At 40.9% G+C, this 27,412-nt stretch overlaps 1 long non-coding RNA gene across 1 annotated transcript; it reads right to left on the bottom strand.

Annotated features, from left to right (window-relative positions):
• Positions 1-18,385: 18,385 nt before the first annotated feature.
• On the bottom strand, positions 18,386-19,878 carry LOC115649163. Its single transcript, XR_003999777.1, has 2 exons — positions 19,689-19,878; positions 18,386-18,468 (listed from the first exon to the last, which is right to left on the bottom strand). It is a non-coding gene; the product is annotated as an uncharacterized LOC115649163 (long non-coding RNA).
• Between the last annotated feature and the right edge of the window lie 7,534 nt (positions 19,879-27,412).

The following is a 27,412-nucleotide window of genomic DNA, read 5'->3' as shown; positions in this document are numbered from 1 at the left end:
AGCAATTTCACATCCTCTTGTAAATTTGGAATTAGGAAATCTGCAACAGCTGCAACTGTTTAATACTGGACATTATGCTGACCTTAGGTTAGGTGTCCTCAAGCCATGTATTTTTTTAGGTACAAGGCCAAAGTATGGAGCAGGAAAATTACCACTCTCTCCAGGAGCCACCAGCTCCTGCCCACTTCCCTGCAACGGGAGACTCCACCAGCCACTCTCAGATCATGTTCTGAGATATGTAAGTAATTGCTAAACCAGTAGACTCCTCTCTGTTTAAACTAACCACATTCTTTCTTTTAGGATCTCAGGCAGCAATATCTGAGCAGACATATCCCTACAGCTGAGTCCCCTGATTTGATCAATACCCACTGACTCCTTGATTAGCTCGGTAGTTCTCCAGTACTTAAATAATGTAATCCTCAGGAAGAGTTTTATCTTACCACTTTAAAGTTCTATTTCTCTATCAAAACAGTCCCAACGGAAATATTGTAGCAAGACAAAAACTGTAAGACAAGATATATTGCACCCATTATTTTTCAGAACAATGTTTTACTAGAAAGAGGAAGCAGAATAAAAAAGCTATTTTGGCTACATACAAAGACTTACTAAGGCTCCTGTAGAGAAAAGGAGATGCCAGAATGGTGCCAGAAAGCATAAAAGATAAGTGTGTTATCTGGAAAAAGCTGTGAGTATGTTACTGACTGACTAGTGGCTAGAACAGTCTTTAGAATACTAAGTGGTAAATTAAGACAAGGCCCTTGGATTCTGGGTCCTGCGGACAAAGGGGCTTGGCTCACTGGTGAATTGTAGGCAGACCAGCAGGTGGTGATATAGCACATGGCTGACTGCAACTATACTCTGTTCATTTTAGGCTGTCCTCAGGAATTGGGTGACAGGTTCGGTCTGGATCATTTGAAGGGAAAATCAGGAACATGAGGATGACACAAGTTCATGTGGGATCTGGTAGCAGCAGCGTCTCAAGGCACCAGCGCTCCGAGCGCGTGCCTGGGGCGGCAAGCCGTGGGGGGTGTCCTGCCGGTCTCTGTGAGGGTGGCAGTCAGGCAGCCTTTGGCGGCTTGTCTGTGGGAGGTTCCTGGATTCGGCGGGACCGGGGACCTCCTGCAGGCAAGCTGCCAAAGGCTGCCTGACTGCCATGCTTGGGGCGGCAAAAAAGCTAGAGCCACCCCTGTCTGGGAGGCAGAGAGTCTGATGGAGTGAGGAAAGGAAAGATGGGAGGAAAACTCTCTTTAAATGGAGTGAAGGAAAAGAGACAAAAAGGTGTTTTAGTGGAACCAGTTTTATTCAGTCTTTAACCATCCCTGAACAATCTGAAACATCATGAATAATAAGGGACTAAAAGTTCTGAGGGCCTGATAGTCATAAAGTGAACCCTGAGATCCAGGCACATCCATGCAGTCATAAATTGGGTACCTACTTTTGTATGTGCAAATGTCATAACTGTATGCACAATCAGGCATTTATGTGCACAAATAGGTTTAAATTAATTTCACATGCAAATGACCAAGTTACATACACTACTGCAGTAAATGCACTCAAAAATTACACATGAGCCTTGCTTTATGGCACTAGTTCCCAAACTGTAGTCTGTAGATGCCAATGGTCCACAGAAGAGACCATGGAGAGCTGACTGGTTATATGCAGCTGCCTCTTTTTTTGTTTCCAGATGCTAGCTTTGTATCCAAGACAGCTACGAATACATTAAGGACTTTTCTAATGTTACTTCTCTCCCGGAGCAATTGCCAGAGGGATGTTATGCAGTTGTGATTGAGATGGGAGCTGGTGTGCGCCCTTGTGAATGGTGATCCTCAAGACACTCTCTCTATTAAGAAGTGGACCACATTGTGACTATGTCTACACTTATGGCAGCATGTAGAGTACTGACACTGCATTCCCCACTAGCACAGGTGTAAATAGCAGGGTAAGCAGTGAGGCATGACTTAGATGAGTAAAGACAAGACAGAACCTTATGGTATGTACCCTATACAGTTCTCTATATGCCCAAGCAGTGCATCCCTCCTCTACCCTGCCATTGTTAGCAGTGTAGTGTCCTGCTGTGCCCCCTAGCCACTGCAGAGAAAGGTTCTGGCAGGGGGGAAGCAGCTGGAAAAGGCTCCAACAACAGGGCTGCCTCCCCTCTGCCAGAGCCTTTCACTGCTGTGTGTAGATACACATTGCAGTGTGGATGCATCCTGCTTTACGTGTACCCTACAGCCACCGCCACTGTAAAAAGCATACAGTGAGCCTGTCAGCACCCTTGCTTTATGAAAATTAGGTTTTGAATGCTTCTTTAATATATCTGATGGACATACAGTTACTGATGTCTGAAGAGGGGACTTTGGGAGCAGTGGGGCCAGAGTCTGGGTGTCTTTGGAATTCCTACAGCAAGTCACAGCACAGGAGTAGCTACTGAGCAAAGTTTTATTACAGCCCCCCAAAGGGGTTAACGCCTAACATCTGCACCTGGTTCTACAGGGAACTACAACAATCCCATGAGACCAAAGCAGCCTGTGCTCAGAGTCTCCCACCCTCAGTGCCCTTTGGCCCGGTAGGTAGAGGCCCATACTCAGAGCAGAGTATGATCCCCCTTAAAGCACTTTCTTAGTGAGGCCTTGTTCTAAGCCCTGCCCTCCACATACTCTGTTTGGAACAGGGTTGGCATTTCCTCACCCCCCCATGGGACTCCTTGCTAAGGGTGGAGTGCACACAGCCCCCGAAGGAGACAATTTTGTGATAACGTATGGACAGCCAAAGGAAAGCTAGCTGTCAAGAACCCTGCATTTTAAAAAAGTATGTTTTATCAAGCTGTACCAGAAGGTTTGATTTCTACAGTTGGACCCTTGCTAGAAGAGCTGGATTCCTTGTGGTCAGAAATGCATTTAGAAACCATGTTTTAGATACATGTAATTCTTGCTGACTGAAAAATAAAGCCTTACATTAATCAAGTCTATCTGCAGAGTAGGTGCGGGGCAGTCAGTGCTTGAAATATATATTTGGAGAGCTATGCTGCAGACACATTGCAGCAGCGATCAATCAAGAGAAAAAATTAGTTCAAAGACAGGTTTCACTGTAATCCTTGAAAACAATGAGCATTCATGTGCAAACAGATGCCTCAAAATCGTGTATTTCTAAATGCTGGGAGGAGGGGCAGGAGACAATAAGATCAGCACTTGGAGTTTATGAGTAGTATACTTACCAAAAAAAAGATTTGAAGGGTTGCATAAATGAAAAGACTGTAAGCTCAAATGTATTTTTCAAGTTAGACGTAGTGTAACTGTGGTGGCACAGCTAAAATGAGATTGGAATTCAATATGCATAAAACAGGAGAAAAGGAGTGAAATGAGCTGGAAAAATGGGGAACGCTGGAATAAGTGTAGGAACGAAATGCTTCTCCTTCACATGAAGTGCCTGAACTCTTTGGTACAGGCTTTGTGTAAATATGTTAAAGGCAAATGAAGCAATTGTATTATTAGCGGAATTATGAATCAAGAATCCAAAATAAGGAAAGGGTTTAAATATATGGGAGGAGTGAAAATATTTTTACACTAGCATCGAACTTTTGCATAATGTACATCAGAGTGTTTGGAAAAATATTTCTTATTTGCTGGAGAAAATGTGTGATGGGGATAGTTTAACTAAGCACATGTTCCATATTAGTTATAAATGAGCATCAGAGCTGACTTTGATTTTTATTAGCCTTTTTATGTTCTGATGGTTTCTCCTTATTGGAAGACGATGGACTATGTTCAGCCCTGGGTAAAACCAGCTAGTAGCACTTGTTCCTTTTGAACCTCCTGCTACTAGATGTAATCTGGTGGCCATGAAGCAGTGCTCTTATTAACACAGGATCTGGCTCCCCTCTGCAACCTTTCCTGCACATCCCTTTTTACCATGTACTTAAACTTGCAATTCTTCACATCTGCGCTTGGCAGGATCAAAGTCTATATGTGTATTTTATTAGCATGCTGCTGAGATAAAGAACTGGAGTTGTTGCTTCATGAACTGCCCTAGTTACCAAATAGCTTGAGGTACTCAGCCTCTCCATGATTTTCTATATGTGAATTATAGACTCATAGACTTTAAGTTCAGAAGGGACCATTATGATCATCTAGTCTGACCTGCATAATGCAGGCCACAGAATCTCACTCACCTACTCCTGTAACAAACCCCTAACCTATGTCTGAGTTATTGAAGTCCTCAAATTGTGGTTTAAAGACCTCAAGGTGCAGAGAATCCTCCAGCAAGTGACCCAGGCCCCACACTGCAGAGGAAGGCAAAAAACCTCCAGGGCCTCTGCCAATCTGCCCTGGAGGAAAATTCCTTCCCGATCCCAAATATGGCAATCAGTTAAACCCTGGGCATGTAGGCAAGACTCACCAGCCAGCACCCAGGAAAGAATTCTCTGTAGTAACTCAGATCCCATCCCATCTAACATCCCATCACAGGCCATTGGGCATATTTACCACTGATAAGCAAAGATCAAATAATTGCCAAAATTAGGCTAGTCCATCATACCATCCCCTCCATAAACTTTTCAAGCTTAGTCTTGAAGCCAGATATGTCTTTTTCCCCCACTGCTCCCCTGGGAAGGCTGTTCCAGAACTTCACTCCTCTAATGGTTAGAAACTTTGTCTAATTTCAAGTCTAAACTTCCTAATGTCCAGTTTATATCCATTTGTTCTTATGTCCACATTGGTACTGAGCTTAAATAATTCCTCTCCCTCCCTGATATTTATCCCTCTGATATATTTATAGAGAGCAATCATATCTCCCCTCAGCGTTCTTTTGGTTAGGCTAAACAAGCCAAGCTCTTTGAGTCTCCTTTCATAAGACAGGTTTTCCATTCCTTGGATCATCCTAGTAGCCTTTCTCTGTACCTGTTCCAGTTTGAATTCGTCCTTCTTAAACATGAGAGACCAGAACTGCACACAGTATTCCAGATTAGGTCTCACCAGTGCCTTGTATAACGGTATTAACACCTCCTTATCTTTACTGGGAATACCTCTCCTGATGCATCCCAAGACCGCATTAGCTTTTTTAACGGCCATATCACATTGGCGGCTCATAGTCATCCTATGATCAACCAATACTCTGAGGTACTTCTCCTCCTCCGTTACTTCCAACTGATGTGTCCCCAATTTATAACAAAAATTCTTGTTATTAATCTCTAAATGCATGAGCTTGTGCTTTTCACTATTAAATTTCATCCTATTACTATTACTCCAGTTTACAAGGTCATCCAGATCTTCCTGTAGGATATCCCGGTCCTTCTCTGTGTTAGCAATACCTCCCAGCTTCGTGTCATCTGCAAACTTTATTAGCACATTCCCACCTTCTGTGCCAAGGTCAGTAATAAAAAGATTAAACAAGATTGGTCCCCAAACCGATCCCTGAGGAACTCCACTAGTAATCTTCTGCCAGCCTGACAGTTCACCTTTCAATATGACCCATTGTAGTCTCCCCTTTATCTAGTTCCTTATCCACCTTTCAATTTTCATATTGATCCCCATCTTTTCCAATTTAGCTAATAATTCCCCATGTGGAACCGTGTCAAATGCCTTACTGAAATCAAGGTAAATTAGATCCATTGCATTTCCTTTGTCTAAACAATCTGTTACCTTTTCAGAGAAGGAGATCAGGTTGGTTTGGCACGATCTACCTTTTGTAAAACCATGTTGTATTTTGTCTCAATTCTTATCTGTTGAAGGCTTGACTTTCCAGGGTGCTACTGTCCATTGAATCGAATGATCTTAAACTCACAGGAAACTCTCAGGAATGACTAGAGATAAAAATCAGGTAGGGTTAATAAAACTTTGGGTTTATTATTGGATGCCCACACCCCTTTAGGATGGTCTAGAGGGCAAGGACTTGTGAAGAGATTGCAATTGTCTGTGATCAAAGCTTTACCTAGAAACTTTGTCAATTATACATGTCAGACACATTAGAGATGAATTTTTTTGATGGAATGTTTTTCTGTCAGAAAATGCAGTTAGTCAAAATAAAAATTGTCATAGGTATGTGCCGATTTCAAAGACATTTTTGATGGGAGAAAGTCAAAATAAATCCTTTTGACTTTCTTGTTTCATTTTGATAAGGTAAAAATATTTAATTTAAACTTTAATATTTTGATTAAGTTCATTTGGACTTTAATATTATAGTAAAATGTTAATGGTAACATATTGCATGTTTATATTTAACATAATATATGTAATATTTTATATTGTTTCAACATTCTAAAAACAAAGCATTTGACATTATTGAAACAAAACAATCTGACATTATTGAAAGGAAACATTTCAGTAGTTTCAAATTAAATTTTTCAGAATCTTCATTTTTCAGGAAATTTTGGCTTTTCATTCCGATTTGGAGAAAAACAACTTGTGAAAGGTTGGACGATCCTGCAGAATGGACATTCCAGTTTCCAACATGTGCTCTAAGGCATATGTCATTCTTGCAGAGTGAAAAATGAGACCTGACATTGATCAAATCTGTCAGCAGAGAAGGTGATGATGAGTCCTTCCAAGTCAGATGAGGAGGAGGAGGGACTCAGACTCATAGACTTTAAGGTCAGAAGGGACCATTATGATCATCTAGTCTGACCTCCTGCCACAGAATCCTACCCATCCACTTCTAGAACAAACCCCTAACCTATGTCTGAGTTATTGAAGTCTTCAAATTGTGATTTGAAGACCTCAAGCAGCAGAGAATCCTCCAGCAAGTGACCCAGGCCTCACGCTGCAGAGGAAGGCAAAAGGCCTCCAGGGTCTCTGCCAATCTGCCCCGGAGGAAAATTCCTTCCCGACCCCAAATATGGTGATCAGTTAAACCCTGAGCATGTGGGCAAGACTCACCAGCCAGCACCTAGGAAAGAATTCTCTGCAGTAACTCAGATCCCATCCCATATAACATCCCATCACAGACCACTGGGCATACTTACCTGCTGATAATCAAAGATCAATTGCCAAAATTAGGCTATTCCATCATACCATCCCTTCCATGAACTTATCAAGCCTAGTCTTAAAGCCAGATATGTCTTTTGCCCCCACTACTACCCTTGGAAGGCTGTTCCAGAACTTCACTCCTCAAGTGACTAGCTGGCCAATAGGAGGCAATGTGATGTCTCTAGTGAACAGGAAAAGTGAATTGGAGAAGACAGAGAGAAGGCACTGTATGAGCAGGTGACTGGAAGCAGTGGCCTGGAAGCTCAGTTGCAGAGATGAGACCAGGCTACAGGGCCTGATAGGTAGTAGCTGGTTAAGCCTGGGGGCAGATGGAGCAGCCGGTTTAAGACTGGGGAAGTGACCACAAGCTGATGCAATACTCAGAAAGAGGAAAGGAACTCTGTGAAATGAGATGAACAGTTCTGTGGTGGGGTGGAATAGGCCCACCATGAGATGGTTTTATGTAGAGCTAGGCTGAGGGAAGGCAGCCCAGCTGCTGCAAGTAGGGTATGTTAGGTTGAACAGTCAAAACCTATGGAGAAGTCAGGAGGCAACAGCTGAGGGAAAAGGGTCAGCATCTTGGCTACCAGAACCGAGGAACAATGGTAAATTGATGCAGGGATATCATATTGGGATACTGCCTGGCCAGAGGCATTTATTTAAAAGCTACTGCACCTAAGGGCCTGATGTTGCTCCCATTAAAGTCAATGGAAAATTTCTATTGTCTTCAATGGGAGTCAGACTGGGCCCCTAGGATTTTAGTTTAAATTCACAGTTTGTGACAGCTGATACAACTGCACTGACATCAACAGAGTAGCAGGAATTTGTGCCAGTGGTGAATTTGGCCCTTTGCACCTAGATTATTTACACCTTTTCTTTACTGCCAGTCATAATAAAGCTCCTTTTCTTATTATTACTGTTTGTGTGTTTACTGCAAACCCATCAACGTCTGGAGTCTGTAAGGCCTAGAGGCAGGAGTGTCATCTATGTGTGTCTCTGAGCCTGAGGCACACATATCATACTGTATGTGAAAGAGATGGGGGGAAAGGGTGTATCATCCCACTCACGGTGACCTCTGAAGAGGGCGTGTGTTACCATCCATCCAGGACCTGTTTCCGGAGCATGGCTGTGAGAATATCTAAAGCTGTGTCATAAAGCTGCAGACCTGCATGTGCAGCATTGCCACTTGTGCAATGTAACAGCAGCAGAATCTGGTCTATTTCTAAGACCACAACAAAACATAAATGGTTTGTATGCCCATTTGTTTGGGAAACTAAATGACAGTAGCAGTTTTCAACAGCATGCCTATATGAGTGGAATTTTATTAAGTACTAGATACCTATGGCTCACTGGTGAGAGAGATCTTTCAGCCCAAACATACCCATTGTGTATTCCAGCTTGAAAGCTGTTAACGATTTAGAGGTAAATTATCTCAATTTCTGTGTGTGTTTCCCATTAGCATTTATCCCTGTGCAAGAAGATGAGAATGTGAACAACATTTTCTGATAAATAAAGTAAAAGAATGACAGCACCAGGAAGACCCTAGCAAGCCTGCACTTAGGGCAGACTCCTGTTCTAGTGAAGTCAATGGGATTTCTGCCTTTACTTCAGTGGGGCAAGAATTTGCTCCATAATACAGAGTATATAAAACAGCTTAGTACATCTCTCATACTAGAGCAACAGATGAAGAAAAAGTCTAGATGATAGCTACGGATTTGGCCATTTGAGGGCTAAGGCAAAAAGATAGGGGAGTAAATGAAGGGACCTATAAAAGAGCTAGCAGTCTCCTAGAAAGTCATATAGCTCACTACCACACTGAATTGTTACAGTATTGCAACAGTGTCACATGACTAAGTTACAAAAGACCATTGAGAAAAGGTGCTCGTGTGCACTCAGATGCCCCGTTTCCTATGGTAGTGGTTTGTTTTTCAGTGGAAGTTAAATCTCACAGACTCTGTTGGATCCCTTAGGCTTCAAGTGGGAATGGCTTCCTGAAGAGTGTACCTTGTGGCATGAGTTAGACAAATTAACATAGTTTTTAAAGATATTTTTGTGGTTAAATTTAAGATAAAGACTCAACATCTTAGAAAATATACTAGGTGTATGTTAGATCTTCTCGCTCCTGTGGTGTTTTTGTGGTAATAATATAATATAGTACTTTTCATCCATAGACCCAAAAGGTCTTTACAAAGGAGGTCAGATGGGGAAACTGAGGACTGGAACAGTGACATGACTTGACCAAGGTCACTGGCAGAGCTGGGAATTGAACCTAGCTCTCAGGCTAGTGCTTTAGCCAATTGGCCACATTGCCTTGCAGCAGTAATAGTAACAGGAGTAATTGTACTACGAGTAATCATACTGAAATAAAATGTATTTCTATGACAAGGCTATTTTGCTTACTTTGACATTTTTTCAATTTTTTCCCCACCTCCATGGGATGATGTCTTTTTATATGCTGGAGATGCCAGTCAACAAAGCATATTCTTATACCACAGTGCCTGACAAGCAACTCATTATACACCTAGAGGCCTCCCTGCCAAATCAACCACATAAGGTCTTTGGAGACCCTCCTTTTCCTCGCTGGGAAGTTTCTGCACAGGTATCACTGGAAAGAGGAAATGTGCTTGGGACTCCCAAGTTAAAATTCTGAGTGTGTGTGGCCTAAGGATGAATAATATTTTTTGCATCAAATAAGCAGACAGTGGTTGTTCTCTTCTTCATTTTTCACATGAAAAATATGTAGGAAAATTATAAAATACAATATAATATATATCACTGCAGCCCATCTTGTGGGATGAATATGTCATCCCATGTACTGTAGCTAAACATAAATGAACCGTTATTAATGATTGCCATAATGTTTTCTAGCAGTTAGCTGGCTATGATTCTAGAGGAAAAAAATTTCCACTGTGTTTTGAAGGGTTAGGTTATTTAAACTTACCATCAACTAGAATCAAATCAAAGTGAGCTAATTTTTCTTAAACACTAATCATTTTAAGGCTATTGAACTAAATATAGAGGCAGTTCATTAAATCATTAAAACAGCCTGCAATAATGCTCACAAAGTCATTATAGAGCTATTCCCTAGCTAGAGAAGTAGTGTTGCCTTAAGCACAGTTTAATCAAATTAGATGGTGGGCTATGTCATGGGGTTTCTCCTATTGATATTCATTAAAAATACATGATTTATCACTAATCTCTGTAAGGTATATCTTGCTTTTCCAAATGAATTTTGTAAATGTCAGGGGGAAGGAAAACAGAATAGTTTATTGTTACAAGAATTTAAGTGTGCTGTGATCACATTTACATTCCCTATACTGTGTAATTTAGCAACAGATAATAGTTTTAATGTCTTTTAATTTTTTTTGTCCTTAGTTAAAGTGTTAACAAAAATAGAAATCCTTTAGGAATAGCAACTTTCGATTTTAGTACTGCACAAGCATATGAATTAGCTTTAGAATTAATTATAGTCCATCATACAGTTTGCTCTTACCGTTCAGCATAAAGTTTCGTGCATCCATAGCTGAACAATCTTACATTATGGGAGATTTTGGCTATAGTGTTTCTTTTGTTTCCCTATTCATTTTTCTTGACCATTTCCTTAATACAGCCAGTGCAAGATGGCTGAAAACACTAACAAAAGGACCATACAGACCAATACCACTACTAGGTTCTTTAGTGATAATGAGTCTTCATTTCTATAGTGCTTTTCCATCCCAAAGTACATTACAAACTGGATAGAATGAGCCCATCACCTAATACCTAGTTGAAAGAAAGCAACTGTTTAATGGTGCACAGCAATGCTACGCTGCAATTTGGCTAGGAAGAGATACAGGCATGATGACAGGGAGAATTTGGAGAGGGTGAAATGTAAATACCCCACTTGGAATTTAGCTAGGATTAGTATGGCTAATCTTTTGAAAAGTGCATGTAAACTTCAATTTATATAATCTAGATATTTATTAATAATTATTATTTATTATTTATCGTTATCATGCAAGCAGTCCCGGACCTCAATTTAACATCTTGCTAGAAAGCTGATGGCATCATCATCATCATTTCTGTATACACCATGTTGAGGCATTTTTTTCTATAGAAGCATGCCACTTACTTAGTAATCACTACTACAAGTACCTGAAGTACTCATCTAGGGACCTGAGCCAAAATCCTTCATAGTCAAAGGAGACGCTCCCATTCACTTCTGTGGGCTTTGGATCAAGCCCTAAGTGTTCCTTGGAGGCCTCCCATCAAAGTACTGATCTGATTTAACCTGGTTTATTTATGGGATTTGGTGGGATTAGAACACAACATGGCAAGGAACTAGTTTTATTTGCTTGAGTTAAAATTAAAGACATTGTTACAGAGCAGGTGAACTGTTGCAATTGACTTGACCACGAGTAAGACATAATTATAAACTTTCCCATATTTACTAACCTGTTCATATAAAAGCTGTGATTTTAGAGAGACCCTTGGATTGAAACTTTCAGACATGGATTTATTAGCTTTGTTAAAACATCCTCCTTGTTGTATTTATGCTCTACCGGCCAAATGCTCCTCTGAGTTGCACCAATGCATATCTGAATACCTTTGCTTCTTTAGAGTTACTCCTTATTTACAATGGTGTACCTGAAAGTAGAACTTGATCTAATGTATTTAGGAAATATTTGAAAACATATTAAAAAGGCAAATTACCTACTGTTCTGGATATCTTGTATGCATGATACTTCAGCCTAATTAGACTACAATCAAATGAGTTTTAGACTGGCATTGTTACCAACTTTTATGATTTCATTACAAATCTTGCTGTATTTAGTGTCCAGCTCCTGGTGTCATGGGATTATGTGATAACCTCAAAAAACAGTACATTAAAAAACAGTACATTTCTTGCCCTCATATTGAGGAGAAAATCTTGAAATCATGCCACGAATATACCCTAAGTGTAAAATCCTGACCCCATTGAAGACAATGAGAGTTCTGCCATTGACTTCACCAGGGTCAGATTTTTGCCCCACAGCTCAAAAATGAGGAACTAAATAAAAATTTAAAATTTATTTTTTAAAAAATCAGGATTTTTAAAAAATCTCATGATTTTTGCAAGGATGACTCATGATTGCTGAAGGCTTGGGGGTTGGCAATTCTGGAACTGGGTCAGCAGCAAAGAATTCAGGAGATTGGCTCTCATGATTTTGACAAGCTAAGGCACCATGTAGGATGTGGGGGGAAGCTATGACTGCGTGGAGTCACACTGACTTCAGTGGTGGAGGTTGGTGCCAGCACATAAATCAGTACATGAACTACATGTTGTCCCAATCCAGCAAATACACAGCTGCTTAGCTTTACACACGTGAGTACTCCAACTGAAGTCAAACCTCATTAACTGGTGGGTCAAAAATGACTTTCCACTTCTTTATGGTTTCAGTGTGTTACTCGTGTACATGACAGTGAGCAGGTATTTAAATGCTTGCAGGATTGGGGCCTTTGTTACCAAATCAAAATAACAGATATAAAATCCTTGTGTTTCTTTCTTATTTCCTCCCCACCCCTCCATAGACTAGGATAAAAAAACACCAAATCTTTCTGAAAGACACCGTCTGGCACTACCGCTGATTCATTTTGTAGCTATCCAAACTTTTTCAAAGATAAATTCAAGTTAACAATAGGGTGACTGGCTACTAGCCATAGACTCCTCAGCTCCAAAGCCTATAAAATAAGTGCGACATGAACAGGACTGTGCTTAATTATTGGCAGTAACTAGCATTGCTTTTCAAAATAATAAATGGGAATCCTTACAAAAGTCTCTTCTTAAGTAACTAAATGTATAATACGCCTAGGATATTGTTTTAAAATGCATTTAATCTTCAGTAATTTGATGAGAGAAAGAGTTGTATTGGTCATTTCTCTTGTGTAAGAACTGTGTTGTACCTAAGGGCAAGGAACATTTATTTTCATGATTAATACCTGTGAGTTTCATGGCCCAATAAGAAAATTCTAGATGTATTTGAAATGAAATTGCCTTTTTTGCCCCTTCACTCAAGTCACGTAAACACTTTGATTACTTGCCTTCCTTGTTTGCACTCAGCACATCTTATATTACCCACTGACTCTCTGCCAATGTTATTCTTCTGTATTTGTGGCGGTAACATAGCAGCGTATGAGTTTCAAAATGACTAATTTTAGGTGGACAACTGTTTGTGTTTGTGTAACTTATCATACTTCCTGAAGATGAATGTCACACAAATTGTGGAAATAAAAATTAATGAAATATTTCCCCTACTTCTCCCTAATGCTCTTATAACCTGACTAAGAATTTTACTGACAGGTTTTGTTCTACTAGAGCTAAGAATCTGTCAATCTTTTCATTATAATCCTCTTATTTGTAGGAGTTTATGACTTGAGATGTAAATAAAAACCAAAAACATGAGGAGCTGAAACCAGGCTTATAGTATCTCAGCTTGAAAGCAGCTATTTTCAAGGCATGCAAAGCCCCCTGCCTATTCTCAAAAAAGGAACTCAGAAGTACATGCAGCATAAGCAAAGCTCATGAGCTATCACTTCTGTGTTCTTTGTCCACTTATGGTGCTGTACAAATAATAAAACAGATGTTTGATTATTTCCATACCTTTTTACACCCTGATAATTCAAAAATGACTTATTTTTTTTAATGAAATTTGCTGAGTCATTAGTCTATCCACTTAATGTAAGATGTCGAGCTTGGAAAGTGGGGGAAAGGGAAACAAAACTGATTATCAATTCAAAAAGAGGGTTAGTGGATATGCACAAAGAACAGAAAGATGATTCCTGTCACAAAGTATAATAAGGATTTTTCATACAGGGCTTTAATACACAAGCAGAGCTGCCCTGGTGGCTGCCATTTTGTGATCCAGAATCTAAGCATTTCTTTTTTTAAACATTGAGGGTTGTTGGCTTCTCTGCTGGCAAAATCCATTTACTGCAAGCCCTTATGATCATGAAGTTACTATTAAAAATGTGAACTCATTGTAAATTGACACAGCGATGGCAGCAAAGAAGTTTGAAGCTCTGAGAAACAAATGGGCTGCTAACTCTGAAGCCTATCCAGAATATAAATGTCAAGATTAATTGTTTCACTGAAGATCACAGTATGCATGAAAGGAGGGTAATCATTTTCTGAAGATTATGTTCAGGAAGGAAGGAGCTGGGAGTAGCTAAGCATCCAAGTGGTTGGACTGGAGATGTTTGGCTTCTCGGAAAGATGATGCAACTAACTTCAGTATAAGTCTGTTTAGTTTAAAGGCTGCAAACTTGTCTAGACCAGGGAAAAGTACACTGGTGTAATTAATGGAGACACACTATACTGGGGTAAAATGCAGCTTACCCTGTTGTAACTAACTCTGGGAGCTTACTGGGATAAGCCACACTAGGGCAAATCACATCTTTTGTGGGCATTTGCACTGTTAAAGCTATATCAGCATAGCTACAACAGTGCAAAAAAAATCCCAGTAAAGACAGGATCTCTGTTTGTTTTGAGACTGAGTTGTTGTTGCTAGTTTAAAGGCTCTCCTTTCTCCTGTGTAGAAGAGGAAGCATTTTAAAGACTGTGGCTGTTTCCAACCCACTTTACTCTTGCTCTGTCCCAAAGAAGGAGGAAGGAAGAGAGAAGCAGAAATTTTGTTTTACCACAAAAGAGGAAGTGGTCTCAGGAAGGTGTTTGGGGCTTTCTGCCAAAAGTTCAGGGTCTGATACTGACGTGCAGAACAGGTTACAATTTCCCTCTCTCCTCAGCGCTTAAGAACTGCTGGGAGACTACCTTATGATTCATTGTGTGAGCAGCAGAGAAATTGTGTATGTGTACGGAATCAGCCCTTATGTCACCTGCTTACAAAATGACTGCCCTTATCAGAAAGTTTCTGATAATTTCTTCAAATTAAACAAAGCATGTATTCTTTTTGACTTGAGATGATAGATATTGATTGAATTTAATTTTACTTGATGTGTGGTGCAACAGCTCAATTTGAAAAAAAAAAGAGTCCAATAATAACAGTCCAATAATAAGAGTTAATCTTTCCTTTTAAATTCTAATAGTTCTGCACCAATCTTAGATCAAGAGCAAGCATGAATCTCGTGGTTTCTGTGGCTCTTTTCCTTTTAACTTCTGTGTTTACTGCAGATTTCACACTTGGATACTTTATTTTTTAATGAGAACATCATATCTGATCAGTATAAGACATGTCTGGCTTTGTTCTAACACTATTCTATATTCAGATGAGCACTGTGGGTTATACTTAGCCATTATTTTCAACATCACACTGTGCTATTATGACCTAATGTCCTTTGTATAGAATCCCATCATGTGCATTAATTTTGTCTTGATAGTTTCACTAAATTTTTATGTTGGAAGAAATCTGGGCTTTTTTTCTGTTGACTTTCCATCTAGGGTTACTTTTGCAAGCTGTTAAAAGGATGGGTCCTGTTGTGGTTCCTGCCTGAAAGTGTCAAATTTAGTTCTGGAAATGAGTAATTTTCAATATATATGTCAAACCTCTAGGGCAAGTCCCGAGACATTATGGACTTCAGTGCCAGGAAAACATTGGCAAGAACCAGTCTACATCTTTAGACAAAGGAGGACAGAGTCATCACCACATTTGCCTGAGTAAGAAAAACATGTGAATGAAGAGCAAATGGCCAAAACTCAACCCAAGGGATGATGGATGTAAGGGGAAAACATTGTGAAATGCTGGCTGAAGACTTAACTTACTCTTTAACTGAGGGCATCACACCTACTGATTATGAGAGTGGCATATAGCCATGGTGTCCTACTGTACTCCTAGACACTCAACCAGTGATAGTAGCAAGAAATGTTTTCTTGTCTTTGTTTTTTCAGCTTTATTTAATAGTTCTGGCCATTTTAAATGCCATTTTGATGTTGCCATGTCACTGGCTGTGGTATGGTGATGATATGATATGACTGAAATTCTATTCCTGAGTAAATTGCACAAACTCACTGCTACTGAAGCAGGATCTGTTGTTTCAAGTTACACGGTTTGGGACACCACGCCTGCTGCAATACTTCCTTGCTTTTTCTATGATGATTGCTGTGTAGGGTCTAACAATTTGTCTAGTTCCTAGAATTCTGAAAAGTAGACTATAATAATAATGCAGTTTGTGTGGTTTGAATGGAAAGATCCATCCCTACTTTACTCCAAGGTCTATTGGGAATACTGTGTATTTTCATTGTCTCTTTTGGCTGCTTGGTCTACACCCAGATATCTCAATTGCTTACCTGGTTTCAGATATCTTGGTCAAATTTGGTCAGTATATAGAGTCTTTGGCTTTCCAGATACAGGCTTCTATTCAGAATGGCTCTGATGTATTTTTGAGAGAATTTCTGTTAATGATCTGGGGTGTTATGATTTGACTGCTTTTATATATGATGGTGTCCGGGACACTTGGTTTGTCTCCGTTTGTCAGAGGGTGGTGATAGATGGCAGGAGAGAGATCACTTGTTCATTACCTGTTAGGTTCACTCCCTCTCGGGCACCTGGCATTGGCCACTGTCGGCAGACAGGATACTGGTCTAGATGGGCCTTTGGTCTCACCAGTATGGCCATTCTTAAGTTCTTACGTTATGTTAATAGTGCAAGTATTCTTAAGAAGCGGGTGTGGCTTCTCCCCTGGTGGATGGCCATCCTGACAGAAAAACGGATGTGAACACTTGTAAATTTCTGTCTTGTCTAGTTTGTTCTCAGATTCTTAAAACTGGCACATAACTGGCTTGGTTGATGCTTTCTCTGTCTTTCTGTGTTTTCCCTATTTCTATCAGGTTGAGGGTTTGATTCTTGTTCAATTGCCATATTTTCATGCTACAAGTCTGCTCTGGATAAGAAGTCAGTTATGTATATCTCAGTCTCTTTCTTTTAGTGTATGTCTAAGCTACAAATGCAGTTTCAGTAGCATGGGCTGAAGGCAGTTTGGGGCCATTAGCAAACAGTGGCTTTTAAAAATGTTGTGCAACAGTTAATGGTCACTTTCTACTTGAATGGCTTCCCATCCTTGAACATATTTGTTAAATTTTTCATATGCAAACACAGCTACAAGACATTCCTTTTAAACTTGAGCATATCTTTGTTCTGTTGGTAATAAGAACCTTGACATGAAGCTACCAGCTCTCTCTTTTGTAGGAATGATTCTCCCAGTCCCATCTCTTTTATTTATTTTTAGATGTACTTCCTTGGCTCTTTCTAGCAGGCAGATGAGGTTGTGGTTGTGATCTGCCAAAGTTTCTGCCATGCTGTCACTGTGTCTGTGCACCAGAATGTCATCATCTATGATGCTGTTCCCTTCAAGTCCTGCTAGTATGTTTAGCTGGCAGTATTGATATATTTCCACCACAGGTTTGAGTCCAAACAGCATTCTCAACCATCAGTATCTAACTGCTGGTGTCCAGAATGTGGTGAAGTAGCTGCTTTCCTTATCCAGGAACACTTGCCAATATCTGTCTTTGGCATCAAATACTGAGAATATTTTTGCTTTTGCCAAGTCAGGTAATATTTCTTCAGGCACTTGACAGTGAGCTCTCTTTTTAGTGCTTTCTTTAATTGCTTGGGTCCTCAAAACTGTGCAGCTTGCCTGGCTTCTCATTAGCTACCATGCTGCTTATATAGCTTGTGGGCTCTGTGACATTAGCAATGATGCCTTCTTTTTCCATTTGCTTTATTGCTCCCATTATTTTTTCTCATAATGCAATGGGTACTCTGTGAGGCAGGTGTTGTACTGGCTGGATTGTTTTATCTATTTCCAGATGCAACATGCATACAAGATATTCCAGTCCTTCAAAATGTCTTGGTAATCTTTTTATCAGCTTTGCTGCCGGGATGCCACTGTGCATTGTCTGCTCTGCTTTTGTTTTCCTTATGTGTCTACTATATGATGCTCATCACTATAGTATCTGAATGCATCACAAACATTCATGAATTTATCTTTGCAACACCCCAGTGAGGTGAGGGGGTGCTATTATCCCTATTTTGCAGATGGGGAGGTGAGGCGCAGAGAAATTAAGGTCAAAAGTAGCCACTCATTTTGGATGTTCAATCTGAGGTGCCTAGGACCTGATTTTTCAGAGTATGTAGTACTTTATATGTGCAAAGCACATTGACTTCAGTTACAGTTGTGAGTGCTCAAGCAGTTTTGCAAATCAGACTCTTGGGTCTCAAGTCACGCACCCAGAAAAATGAGGAACACATAATTTGTGACCACCTCTGTAACACTGTGACTTTAACTGACTTGTCTAGCATCACATGGGAACTCTGTGGCATACGCGAGGATAGAAACCAGTTCTTCAGGGCAGCATTCAACTGCCTTAACCAGGAGACTATTCCTTTTCTTTCTGCCAGCCCCTGCCTCGTTCCCTACATACCTTCTTACTTCTGTAACAAATAAGGCAGGGATCATACAGTCAACAGTCTGCTTTACTACACAACACTGATTCATCCCCAGAGCAGATCCATCCTGGCCACGGAATGAGACAGGAGTCCTGTGGAAAAAATAGTATATGATCATGTAATTAAAGATTATGTCATAATGTATACACACAAGGGAGCCAAATTGCAATTGCACAGGCAACCTTAATTCTGGCATTTCCTAACTTTTGAGTACTTGGCTTTGTAATCTCAATAATGTTCTTTTAATGTAGCTTTTGTATGTGTAATTTCCTAGGTTTTTAAAAAAAGAAACTCAAAACCACAAACATTTTATTATGTTGCATTATATTGACACCCGCATGGTTCATTAGCAAGTTTGGAACCTTTAGATCCACCATACCAGGGGTTCCCAAACTTGGTTCATGGCTTGTTCAGGGTAAGCCCCTGGCGGGCTGCGAGATGCTTTGTTTACCTGAGTGTCTACAAGTATGGCCACTCACAGCTCCCAGTGGCCATGGTTCGCTGTTCCCAGCCAACGGGAGCTACCAGCCCTACCTATTTTGACCCTTATGTGGGACATTTTGTGTTATAACATTTTTTTCCCCAGTACCCAGAGGTTGAATTTTGTTTGTTGTCTCTGTTTTGTAATTTTTGCATTTCCTTTTGCATTAGTTGTGGTGTACTTTTACTTGTATTTTCATGCTTTTTTTGTGTTACTTGGTGAATTATCTCTGTATCTGTGCCACTTATTCTCTGCAGTTGATGTGAGCTTTTTCTCTGGTTTTGCCATCTATAGCACTTGGTAGTTAGTGTGGGCTCCCTGAGCATTCTCCTTCGAGTTCCTGCATCTTTCATCCCAGTTACTAGCCTAGTCTGAATTAGTTCATCTGTTAAGATTTGATATTAATGAGTCAGTCACTTTGCACCATTTGGCAATATACTGATCTATTATTTCTCCAGATTCAGATTATACTTGTTGAAAACAGACCTTTTGTACATGGCATTTTTTGTGGGTTAAAAATGCTTGTGGAGCACTTCTGTGATTTTACATGAGTCCTCCTGGTTTGCTGCTGACCTAGCCAGATGCTGCTGGAGCTCACTGCAGCCCTTGCCAATTACAACTAATAGCGTGGCTGCTCTTATTTTGCTTTCCTTTTTATTCATTCCTGTTACAATGTTGTAGTTTTCCCACTGTGTTCTAAGGAACATCCAAGTGCTAAACACATCCTGTTTCGTGCCCATCTGCTTGGGGATAGGGATCAGAGATCATGCTGCCATGATTATTGTGTCCCCTGTCTTCCTCCCCCTCCTCTTTGTTTCTGATTTCACATACCTTCAGGAGCTGACTCACTTCTGATGCCATATTCTGTGTGTGAGTATAACCTACTGGTGAGTGTGTGTTCCAAGTTGTCCTCAAAGCTGATCACGGAGCTTTGCTCTTTTGCTCAGGATGTAGCAGCTCATGCTTTGAGCTCTGGAGGACCCTGCTTCAGACCTTGTGCTGACCAAGAGAGCAGCCATCACGTGAGCTTAAAAGGAAAAAGTCTAGACAGTGAAACATTCAGGTTTTAGTCCTTCCTCCACATTTACAGCCCACTCTCATCAAGCACTTCTTGAAAATGAGCTCTCTTAATTTCTAAATATGACCGTATACATAATAATACTGTTGTAACGCCCTCATTGAGAAGCTATCTATCGTAACACAACTGCTTGCCTTAAGAAGGGGTAAGGGATTGACTCTTCTCCTCCCTGACCCCATATGAGCTGTTGATAATGGGCCATTCAATTGCAGTGGTGAGACCAGAAGGCAACAAAGTGAGCTGGAATTTGTTTCCAGGGAGGGGACTTCACTGCCCACATAAAAGGCCTAGGGAGGTCTCTGACCTCCCTGCCCCAGCAGATCATATGTCCTGTGTGCTGGTATCTGGGAATGCAAGGGGGTTTCTATCCAGGTACATAGTAGGCAGTTGAGACCCTTTGCTGGTAGCTTTGTTGAGGACTCTAATGGGGATATAGTAGCCCTTTAAGACTAAGAAGAGAAGTCCCTGGGGCCATACTCCCCTATGCCAGGGGTTATACTGCAAAAACAGAGCCCAGGGGCACAAGTGACAAGCCCTCAGCCCATTAAATAATCCCAGGGTGGCAGTTTGTAGTTTAAGATAGAGACCAAGCTTCTGACTCTGTCTAAAGCCCAGGACTGGAGCCCTGACATGTGGGTAGCACAAGACTCCTCTCTCACTCAGAAGGATTCCCTGGAAATACAGTTCAAGGGGCTATTGGAATTTGTAGGCCTTCACAGCAAGGTATGTTGGGAAGAAAGGCAGGATATAAGCATCCTCTTCTCATGTAATGGGGGGATTATGAAGGAAGTGGGAGCTATTGGTAGTCTCATCCACAGCCAGGGCTTTTACCTAGCTTTTGATAGTCTGACTTCTGTTGAAAATCTGGTTCCCTCCTGGGAATACTGAGGAAGAAGAATCCGTGGGGGAGGGCCCATCTTTAAAACAACAACAACAACAACAAAAAACCTCCCTACATGTGGCCTCCTGTGACCACAGGTGTGCAGGGACCCTTCCAGCTGATGGCAAACAAAATTAGTAAGACGGGCCTACCATCTATCCTATTATGTTCAAGGTTTGAATGATGCTGCTTCTCTTTTTATCTGAGCACAAGTCCCCCCCCCCGCTTCACTGCTGTGTGCCATATCAGCAAGACAAAAAGGAAGAAGTGAACTATCCTCAGCTCTAAAACTTGTTGGGGGTGGTGGTGATAGGGTGGGGAGGGAGGCGAGATTTCCAGATGCAGGTTAACATACTTTGACTACTGTTTGCCAGAGCCGATTCATTACACCTGCCTCTGCATTAAAAAAGCAACAATATTTCATTTTCTATTACCTTTCACAAATAGAAAATGAATTGCATACACTTGCAGAAAGTGCATATATAACTCGTTATGTATTGTTAAGGCTGTCTGTGATAAATTTATCAAGCTCAGGCAAAAACTACACTGAAATCACAATGGATCCATCTTAATTAAAGTTCTTTAAGTGACAGCTACACCTGTCCTGAAATGAGAGGTAAAAATAGATACGTTTTCTGCAGTAATAGAGATCTCTTGAGTATAGACAATGCTGGAAAATAGACTATACATTGATGAAAGTCTTATTACTAATTACTACCTTTGAAAGGAAAATTATAAGGAATAGTGTGTATTAGGGTGACAAGATAATGCTTACCTCATTACAGACAAGTGAGGTAATGGGTTCACTTTTATCACATGTAAATATATCCAGCTCTTTAGTACAGTTGTGACATGGTCCATTTATACAACTCTCCACCTATAAAACTGGCTTATAATTGTTATCATCCACCCTTGTTGTAGTCACTGCTACTGTTTTTCTTGGCTGGTGCCATGCTATGCTGCTAGATTTGCCCTTTGGAGGCAGCACGGTGTGACAGTGAATAGAAAGAAGTTGAGGGCAAAATATAAAGGAGAAGGAGGTAAGCAGGGACCAAAGAAAAGGGCAACTGGAATAGGGTCAAGAAGGCCTGCTCCAACAACTTCTTCAGTGGCTTGGGTGAGCTTTGTAAGAAATATAAGGCAATCCAGAAAGATTAGGAGAAAAAAATGGGCAATACAAATACAGCACTTTTGAGTAAAGTCCAGGTAAATGAGAGATGCAGCCTTGAGGTTCCTTAGCCACTGAGATGGATTTTCTGAAAGTTTGGAGTCTATGCTGAATTTTGTGGCTGGTGTGCTAGATTTTGGCACATAGAGGTGGTGGACTGGATCACCAAGGAGATATTGAGACTGTATGTCATGCCCTCCCCACAGCTGAAGTGGGCATGCTGAGGAAGGAAAGGTGGAGCATGCTGTGGAATGGTGCTGTGGTCTTCGGGGCTGTGTCATTAAGACTGAGCTTCTCAGACAGAGAAGTCTGAGCGGGGTGCTGTGAAGCTCTTGTTGCTATGCTCAGCAGAACAGCCAGTTCCAACCAGACACAGAATAAAACAGAGCTCTTGCAAGCACCTTAACCTCTGCGTGATCACTACCCCACCACTGCCAGGGAGCCATTGCTTTGGAGTGTACATTAGAGCAGTCTCTGGAGGAAGCCGGATGTGCAGGGCCAGCACTTCCATTTAGGCAACCTAGGCAGTCGCCTAGGGCGCCAGGATTTGGGAGGGTTGCAGACTGCTCCGATGGACCTCCTGCGGGCATGCCTGTGGCAGGTCCACCGGAGCCGCAGGACCAGCCGACTGTCCGCAGGAACGCCTGCGGGAGGTCCACCGGAGCAGCGGGACCGGCGAGCCGGCCCTGCGCCTATGGCTCCAAAAACCCTGGCGCCGCTCCTGCAGAAGTGCGTGTGTTTTTTAAGGTCTGAAGTTGTTGAAATTATAGGATGTGTTCTCCCTGTTCTCATAGACTCATAGACTTCAAGCTCAGAAGGGACCATTATGATCTTCTAGTCTGACCTCCTGCACAATGCAGGCCACAGAATCTCACCCACCCACTTCAATAACAAACCACTAACCTATGTCTGAGCTATTGAAGTCCTCAATTTGTGGTTTAAAGACTTCAAGGTGCAGAGAATCCTCCAGCAAGTAACTCGTGTCCCCTGCTGCAGAAGAAGGCAAAAAACCCGCAGGGCCTCTGCCAATCTGCTGTGGAGGAAAATTCCTTCCTGACCCCAAATATGGCGATCAGCTAAACCCTGAGCATGTGGGCAAGACTCACCAGCCAGACACCCAGGAAAGAATTGTGGGCTTTTAAACAAGAATCACAAAATCTTTCAGTGTTTCCCTACCCCAGAACTATCTGTCACACATAGTTTGACCTTTACCCTTTGGTGTTAGATTTTCCTGTGTACTTTCCTACCCCCGCTGCCTTCCTGGATTCCTAGAGAGTGGGGATCAGATCTACATCTTGTTGCTGTCAGTGCAAATCCAAACTGATCATTTCCACCTCATGTGTCTCAGCTTTTGCCAGACTATGTAGGAGTTCACATTAATACTACTGCACTGTGAAAAGCAGCAGCAGGATAGGAACAGGAATCAAGAGATCTGGGGTCCTGTTTCCTGCTTTACCCCACAGTTGCATTGTGAGGTTGGACACATTGTCATAGATCCCCTCTCTGAAAGCTGAGCATGTTGTTTCAAGGCTTAATTCATTAATGTTTGTAAAGTGCTTTGAGATCCTAAGATGGAAGTGGCTTTAAAATAACAAAGTATTAGTACTATTTATGATCGCTATACTTTCTTCTGAACAGAGGTATTATTAGTTTGGGAGAGTACTTTTAGGGTTAAACATGAACAACCCCAAGAATAAAATTCTAAATATCATTTAAACCCAATTTCCACCACGATTTCTTGATAGTTTCTCCATGAAACAAAATGAATTTTTGATGGAAAGGCATTCTGGAAAAGTCCACATCATAATTTTCTATTTCCCCTACTTGGCCCCAGAGCTCTGAGCTTCCAGAGGTCCTTCTCCTTAGTAATGCAGATATGAAACAGTCCTCCTTCAGTCTGAGCATGTGCAGACCACTGAATGGTGGAGAACAATTTACATTATGCAAATGACAATGCATGTTAACTAATTCCAGTCATAAATGTCATTAACAGCAAAAATAGTAACATTTTTCACTATCTAAACCCCATATAGTTTAATTTTTAGAGTGTAAATTGCGTGTTTCACCTGAATTTGCTTTTGTTTTATTCTTTTGTTTTTTAACTAGATTGCTAAAAGTAGCAAAACCTGCTCAATACTGTCTAATTATGAAATAATGTAAAAATGACATAACTTAATGGAAAGATCCATACTAATGATTCTTGAATACATGTCTAACAGTACTTCTTTCCTTCTTCCCCTCCTGCCCCCCCCCCCGTCTTCACTGTGTGTATGTCTTAAAAAAAAAAGTGTGTTTTTAACCAGGGCTAGCAGCTCGAGTTCAGTTCCAGTGCTATGGTACACCAATCCCTTTTAGATGTTTGGTAGCATGATATGTGCCCCATGAGTTCAGAGACATGTATTGTAGACACTCCAGACTCTAGATGGTACAGGCCTTAGCCTTTGGTGGGTTTCCATTAAACACTCACACACATCTAATAAATGAAGGAGACTTCTTGATTAGAATTGGCAGAAAAGAAAGGGTGCAAATATTCTAGCTACAAGTCTTGGTAGTTAGCAATTAGAGAGAAAGATACTGAAAATGTCCAAATTTCACCCAAGCAGCAGTCCAATGATAGGACACAACAGGAGGACACCCCAGATTTCCATGGGTTCAGTAACTGCAAGATCTCGCTAAATCAGTTGTGTCAAACTCATTCAGTGGAGAAGACCAACTTCCATTTTTACTTACGATCTGTGAGACAGTGTATAAACTAAGGACTCTATTCTCCCCTCAGTCCACAAAGGAACTGCCACTGATGTCAATGGAAGGGGCTCACAAAGATCAATGGTGAGATATGGCCTTTAGGAAGCAACTAAGTGTTTAGTTATTTACTGGCCTTGCTGTTGCATTCAGTAGGAAAATATGCTGCCTTTTAGGACCACTGCATTTCCCCTCCCTTTTGTTTCATTTCCTTCCCCATCCACCTTTCCCTGCTTCTTTCCCTCTTCTCTGTGTTTATCTTTTTTTTCCTTCTATTTATTTCCCTATAGGAAATCCCAAATTCCACCCCCCGGAGGGGGCCACTGCTTTCCCATTCTGTCTGCTCAAACGATCAGCAAGGAAATAGTTAATGTTGACATTTATAGTATCCATATTAGGCTTATGTGTAAACATTCTGAAGTAGCTGGAAGAGTTTACATCTCTCAGTCCTTCCATGGGGCTGTCTGTGACTCACAGGTAGACATCACTGCATTGGTTTACACTCTGCTCATGTTTAAAAACTTTTCTTCACATTCGTGAGAACTGGAAACATATTTTTTTTTAAATAATTGAGAAGCTACAGAATCTGACTACACCATGTAGGCCCCCAAATATGTCACACAGGCTATGAGTTTGACACTTCTGATGAAAATAATCTTAGATTCTTGGTCTCTCAGGCCTAGTCTTGCTCCACCTCCAGCTGTCTGGACACCACTTGGTCACATGTTACGGTCATTTCCACATTGTGATTGGTAACAGCTTGTCTTGTGTACAGGCTTCAGTAAGATAGGATTTTACTTCTGCTCCTAGCTCTCCAACTCCAGATCAGACTCCGGAGCTTTTGTCTAGGGTGACCAGATGTCCTGATTTTATAGGGACAGTGCCGATATTTGGGTCTTTTTCTTATATATGCTCCTATTACCCCTCACCCACTGTCCCGATTTTTCACACTTGCTGTTTGGTCACCCTACTCTTGTCATCTGCTTCCCCAAGCTCTTTAAGGGCTGCTCCTCCTAGCTCCAGCTGTCCTGGCTCTATTTGAGGCCATCTGTTGGGGCCTGCTGCCTGACTCCCTTTCATGGCCAGTTTCCAAGCTACTGCCTTTAGCATACTGCTCAAGAAACAAGCTATGTGCCTCTCTTCCTGTTTTTGATTCTCTGTGCTTCTGGGAGGACATTTCCCCTTCTAGTCTCTGCTCATCTAAAATGTCCAAAATGTCATGTGGCTCAACCCTTTTCCCTCCAGGTCATTCAGGAGGTTGAGAACAGTAACCAGTAATGAGTCAGCTGTTTCATTACATATATTTGTAGTTATATTGTGTTAGAAAATATACTGTGGCAGGATCTATCATGCTTATGTTCTTTGCACTTCTGACATCTGTTCCTAATTTTTAGATTTTAAAAAAAGATCTGTGCACATTATTAACATGTATGTAGCCTGTGGTGACATGAACATTTTTATGTCAGATGCTATGGGTTTAATTTTCAAATCTGGTTTTCTAAACGAGATGCCTCAAATCTTGCATTTCAGGCATAAATGAGTACTTGGGACATCAAGTATGTGATAGGTGCCTATATGCAGATCTGAGTGCTCAGATGCCCAACTTTAGGTTCCCAAGTTTGAAAAGTGTGTTTCCCGTATATACTCTTTTGATGGCAGAAAAGAATGACCTGGTTGTGTGCTGTGGATTCCTTGTGCTTTTGTCTCTTATGTTTGTAGATGAAAAATGGATATTTTTTGGTAAAAGGAACTCAAATACTATGGTGTCAAGGCCACATAAGAAAAGATATATGGACAAAATAGCCTATGTGTGCTAATATGGGTGCCAGTTCAACAACATACTTAAACATGTACATAACTTTAAGCAATGGATTGACATAATTCAAGCCCTATCAATTACTCTAATTCATCGAGGGAATAGAAAATACCATGTGACTTATGTGACCAATGAGAGCTAACCATCCATTTCAAATATTGAGCAATTCCTAATCACTGTTTGCACATTATTTTGAAAATGGAAAGCATAATGTAAGTGCTATGTAGTAGCAGTACATAAATTATCAAATACCTAGAGTAAACTGTTCATGATCAGTACATGGAGGAAAAAATATCTAACAAAAATCATTAAGTAAAGTTGAATAATGAAGTATCAGAGGAGTAGCCGTGTTAGTCTGGATCTGTAAAAGCAGCAAAGAGTCCTGTGGCACCTTATAGACTAACAGACGTATTGGAGCATGAGCTGTCGTGGGTGAATACCCACTTCATGCATAAAAAGGAAGCAGAAAAGGGCTAAATTCATTGAACAAATTATTTTTTCTAATTATTTGCTCATCTCTAAGGCCTGATCTGCAGTTTTTATACTGGTTTAATATTTTTGGTTAGTGGTGTGATTTTTCTACCAAAATTGTTAAATAGAGAGAACCCCTAGTGTGGATGCAGCTATACCTAGATGGAGGCACCCTATACCAGTATAGCTTATTTCCCTTTCCTATAGGATAGCTAAACTGATATCCATACAACTGCACTCACCACTTCAACTATACTGGTTTAATTAAAGCAATACAATGTTTGTGCATCGATCTGGCCTAATAGAGAGAAATAGATATGTGGTAGACATAGAGGCATGTCAATAGAGAGAGAGAGATTTCTGTATTGTACAATTTTATTGTTATTTAAAATTAACAAAC

Source organism: Gopherus evgoodei, chromosome 3 (assembly GCF_007399415.2).
Source record: "Gopherus evgoodei ecotype Sinaloan lineage chromosome 3, rGopEvg1_v1.p, whole genome shotgun sequence".
Taxonomy (NCBI): Eukaryota; Metazoa; Chordata; order Testudines; family Testudinidae; genus Gopherus; species Gopherus evgoodei.
The sequence above is the reverse complement of the archived record's forward strand: the minus strand, read 5'-3'. Positions and strand labels throughout refer to the sequence as shown.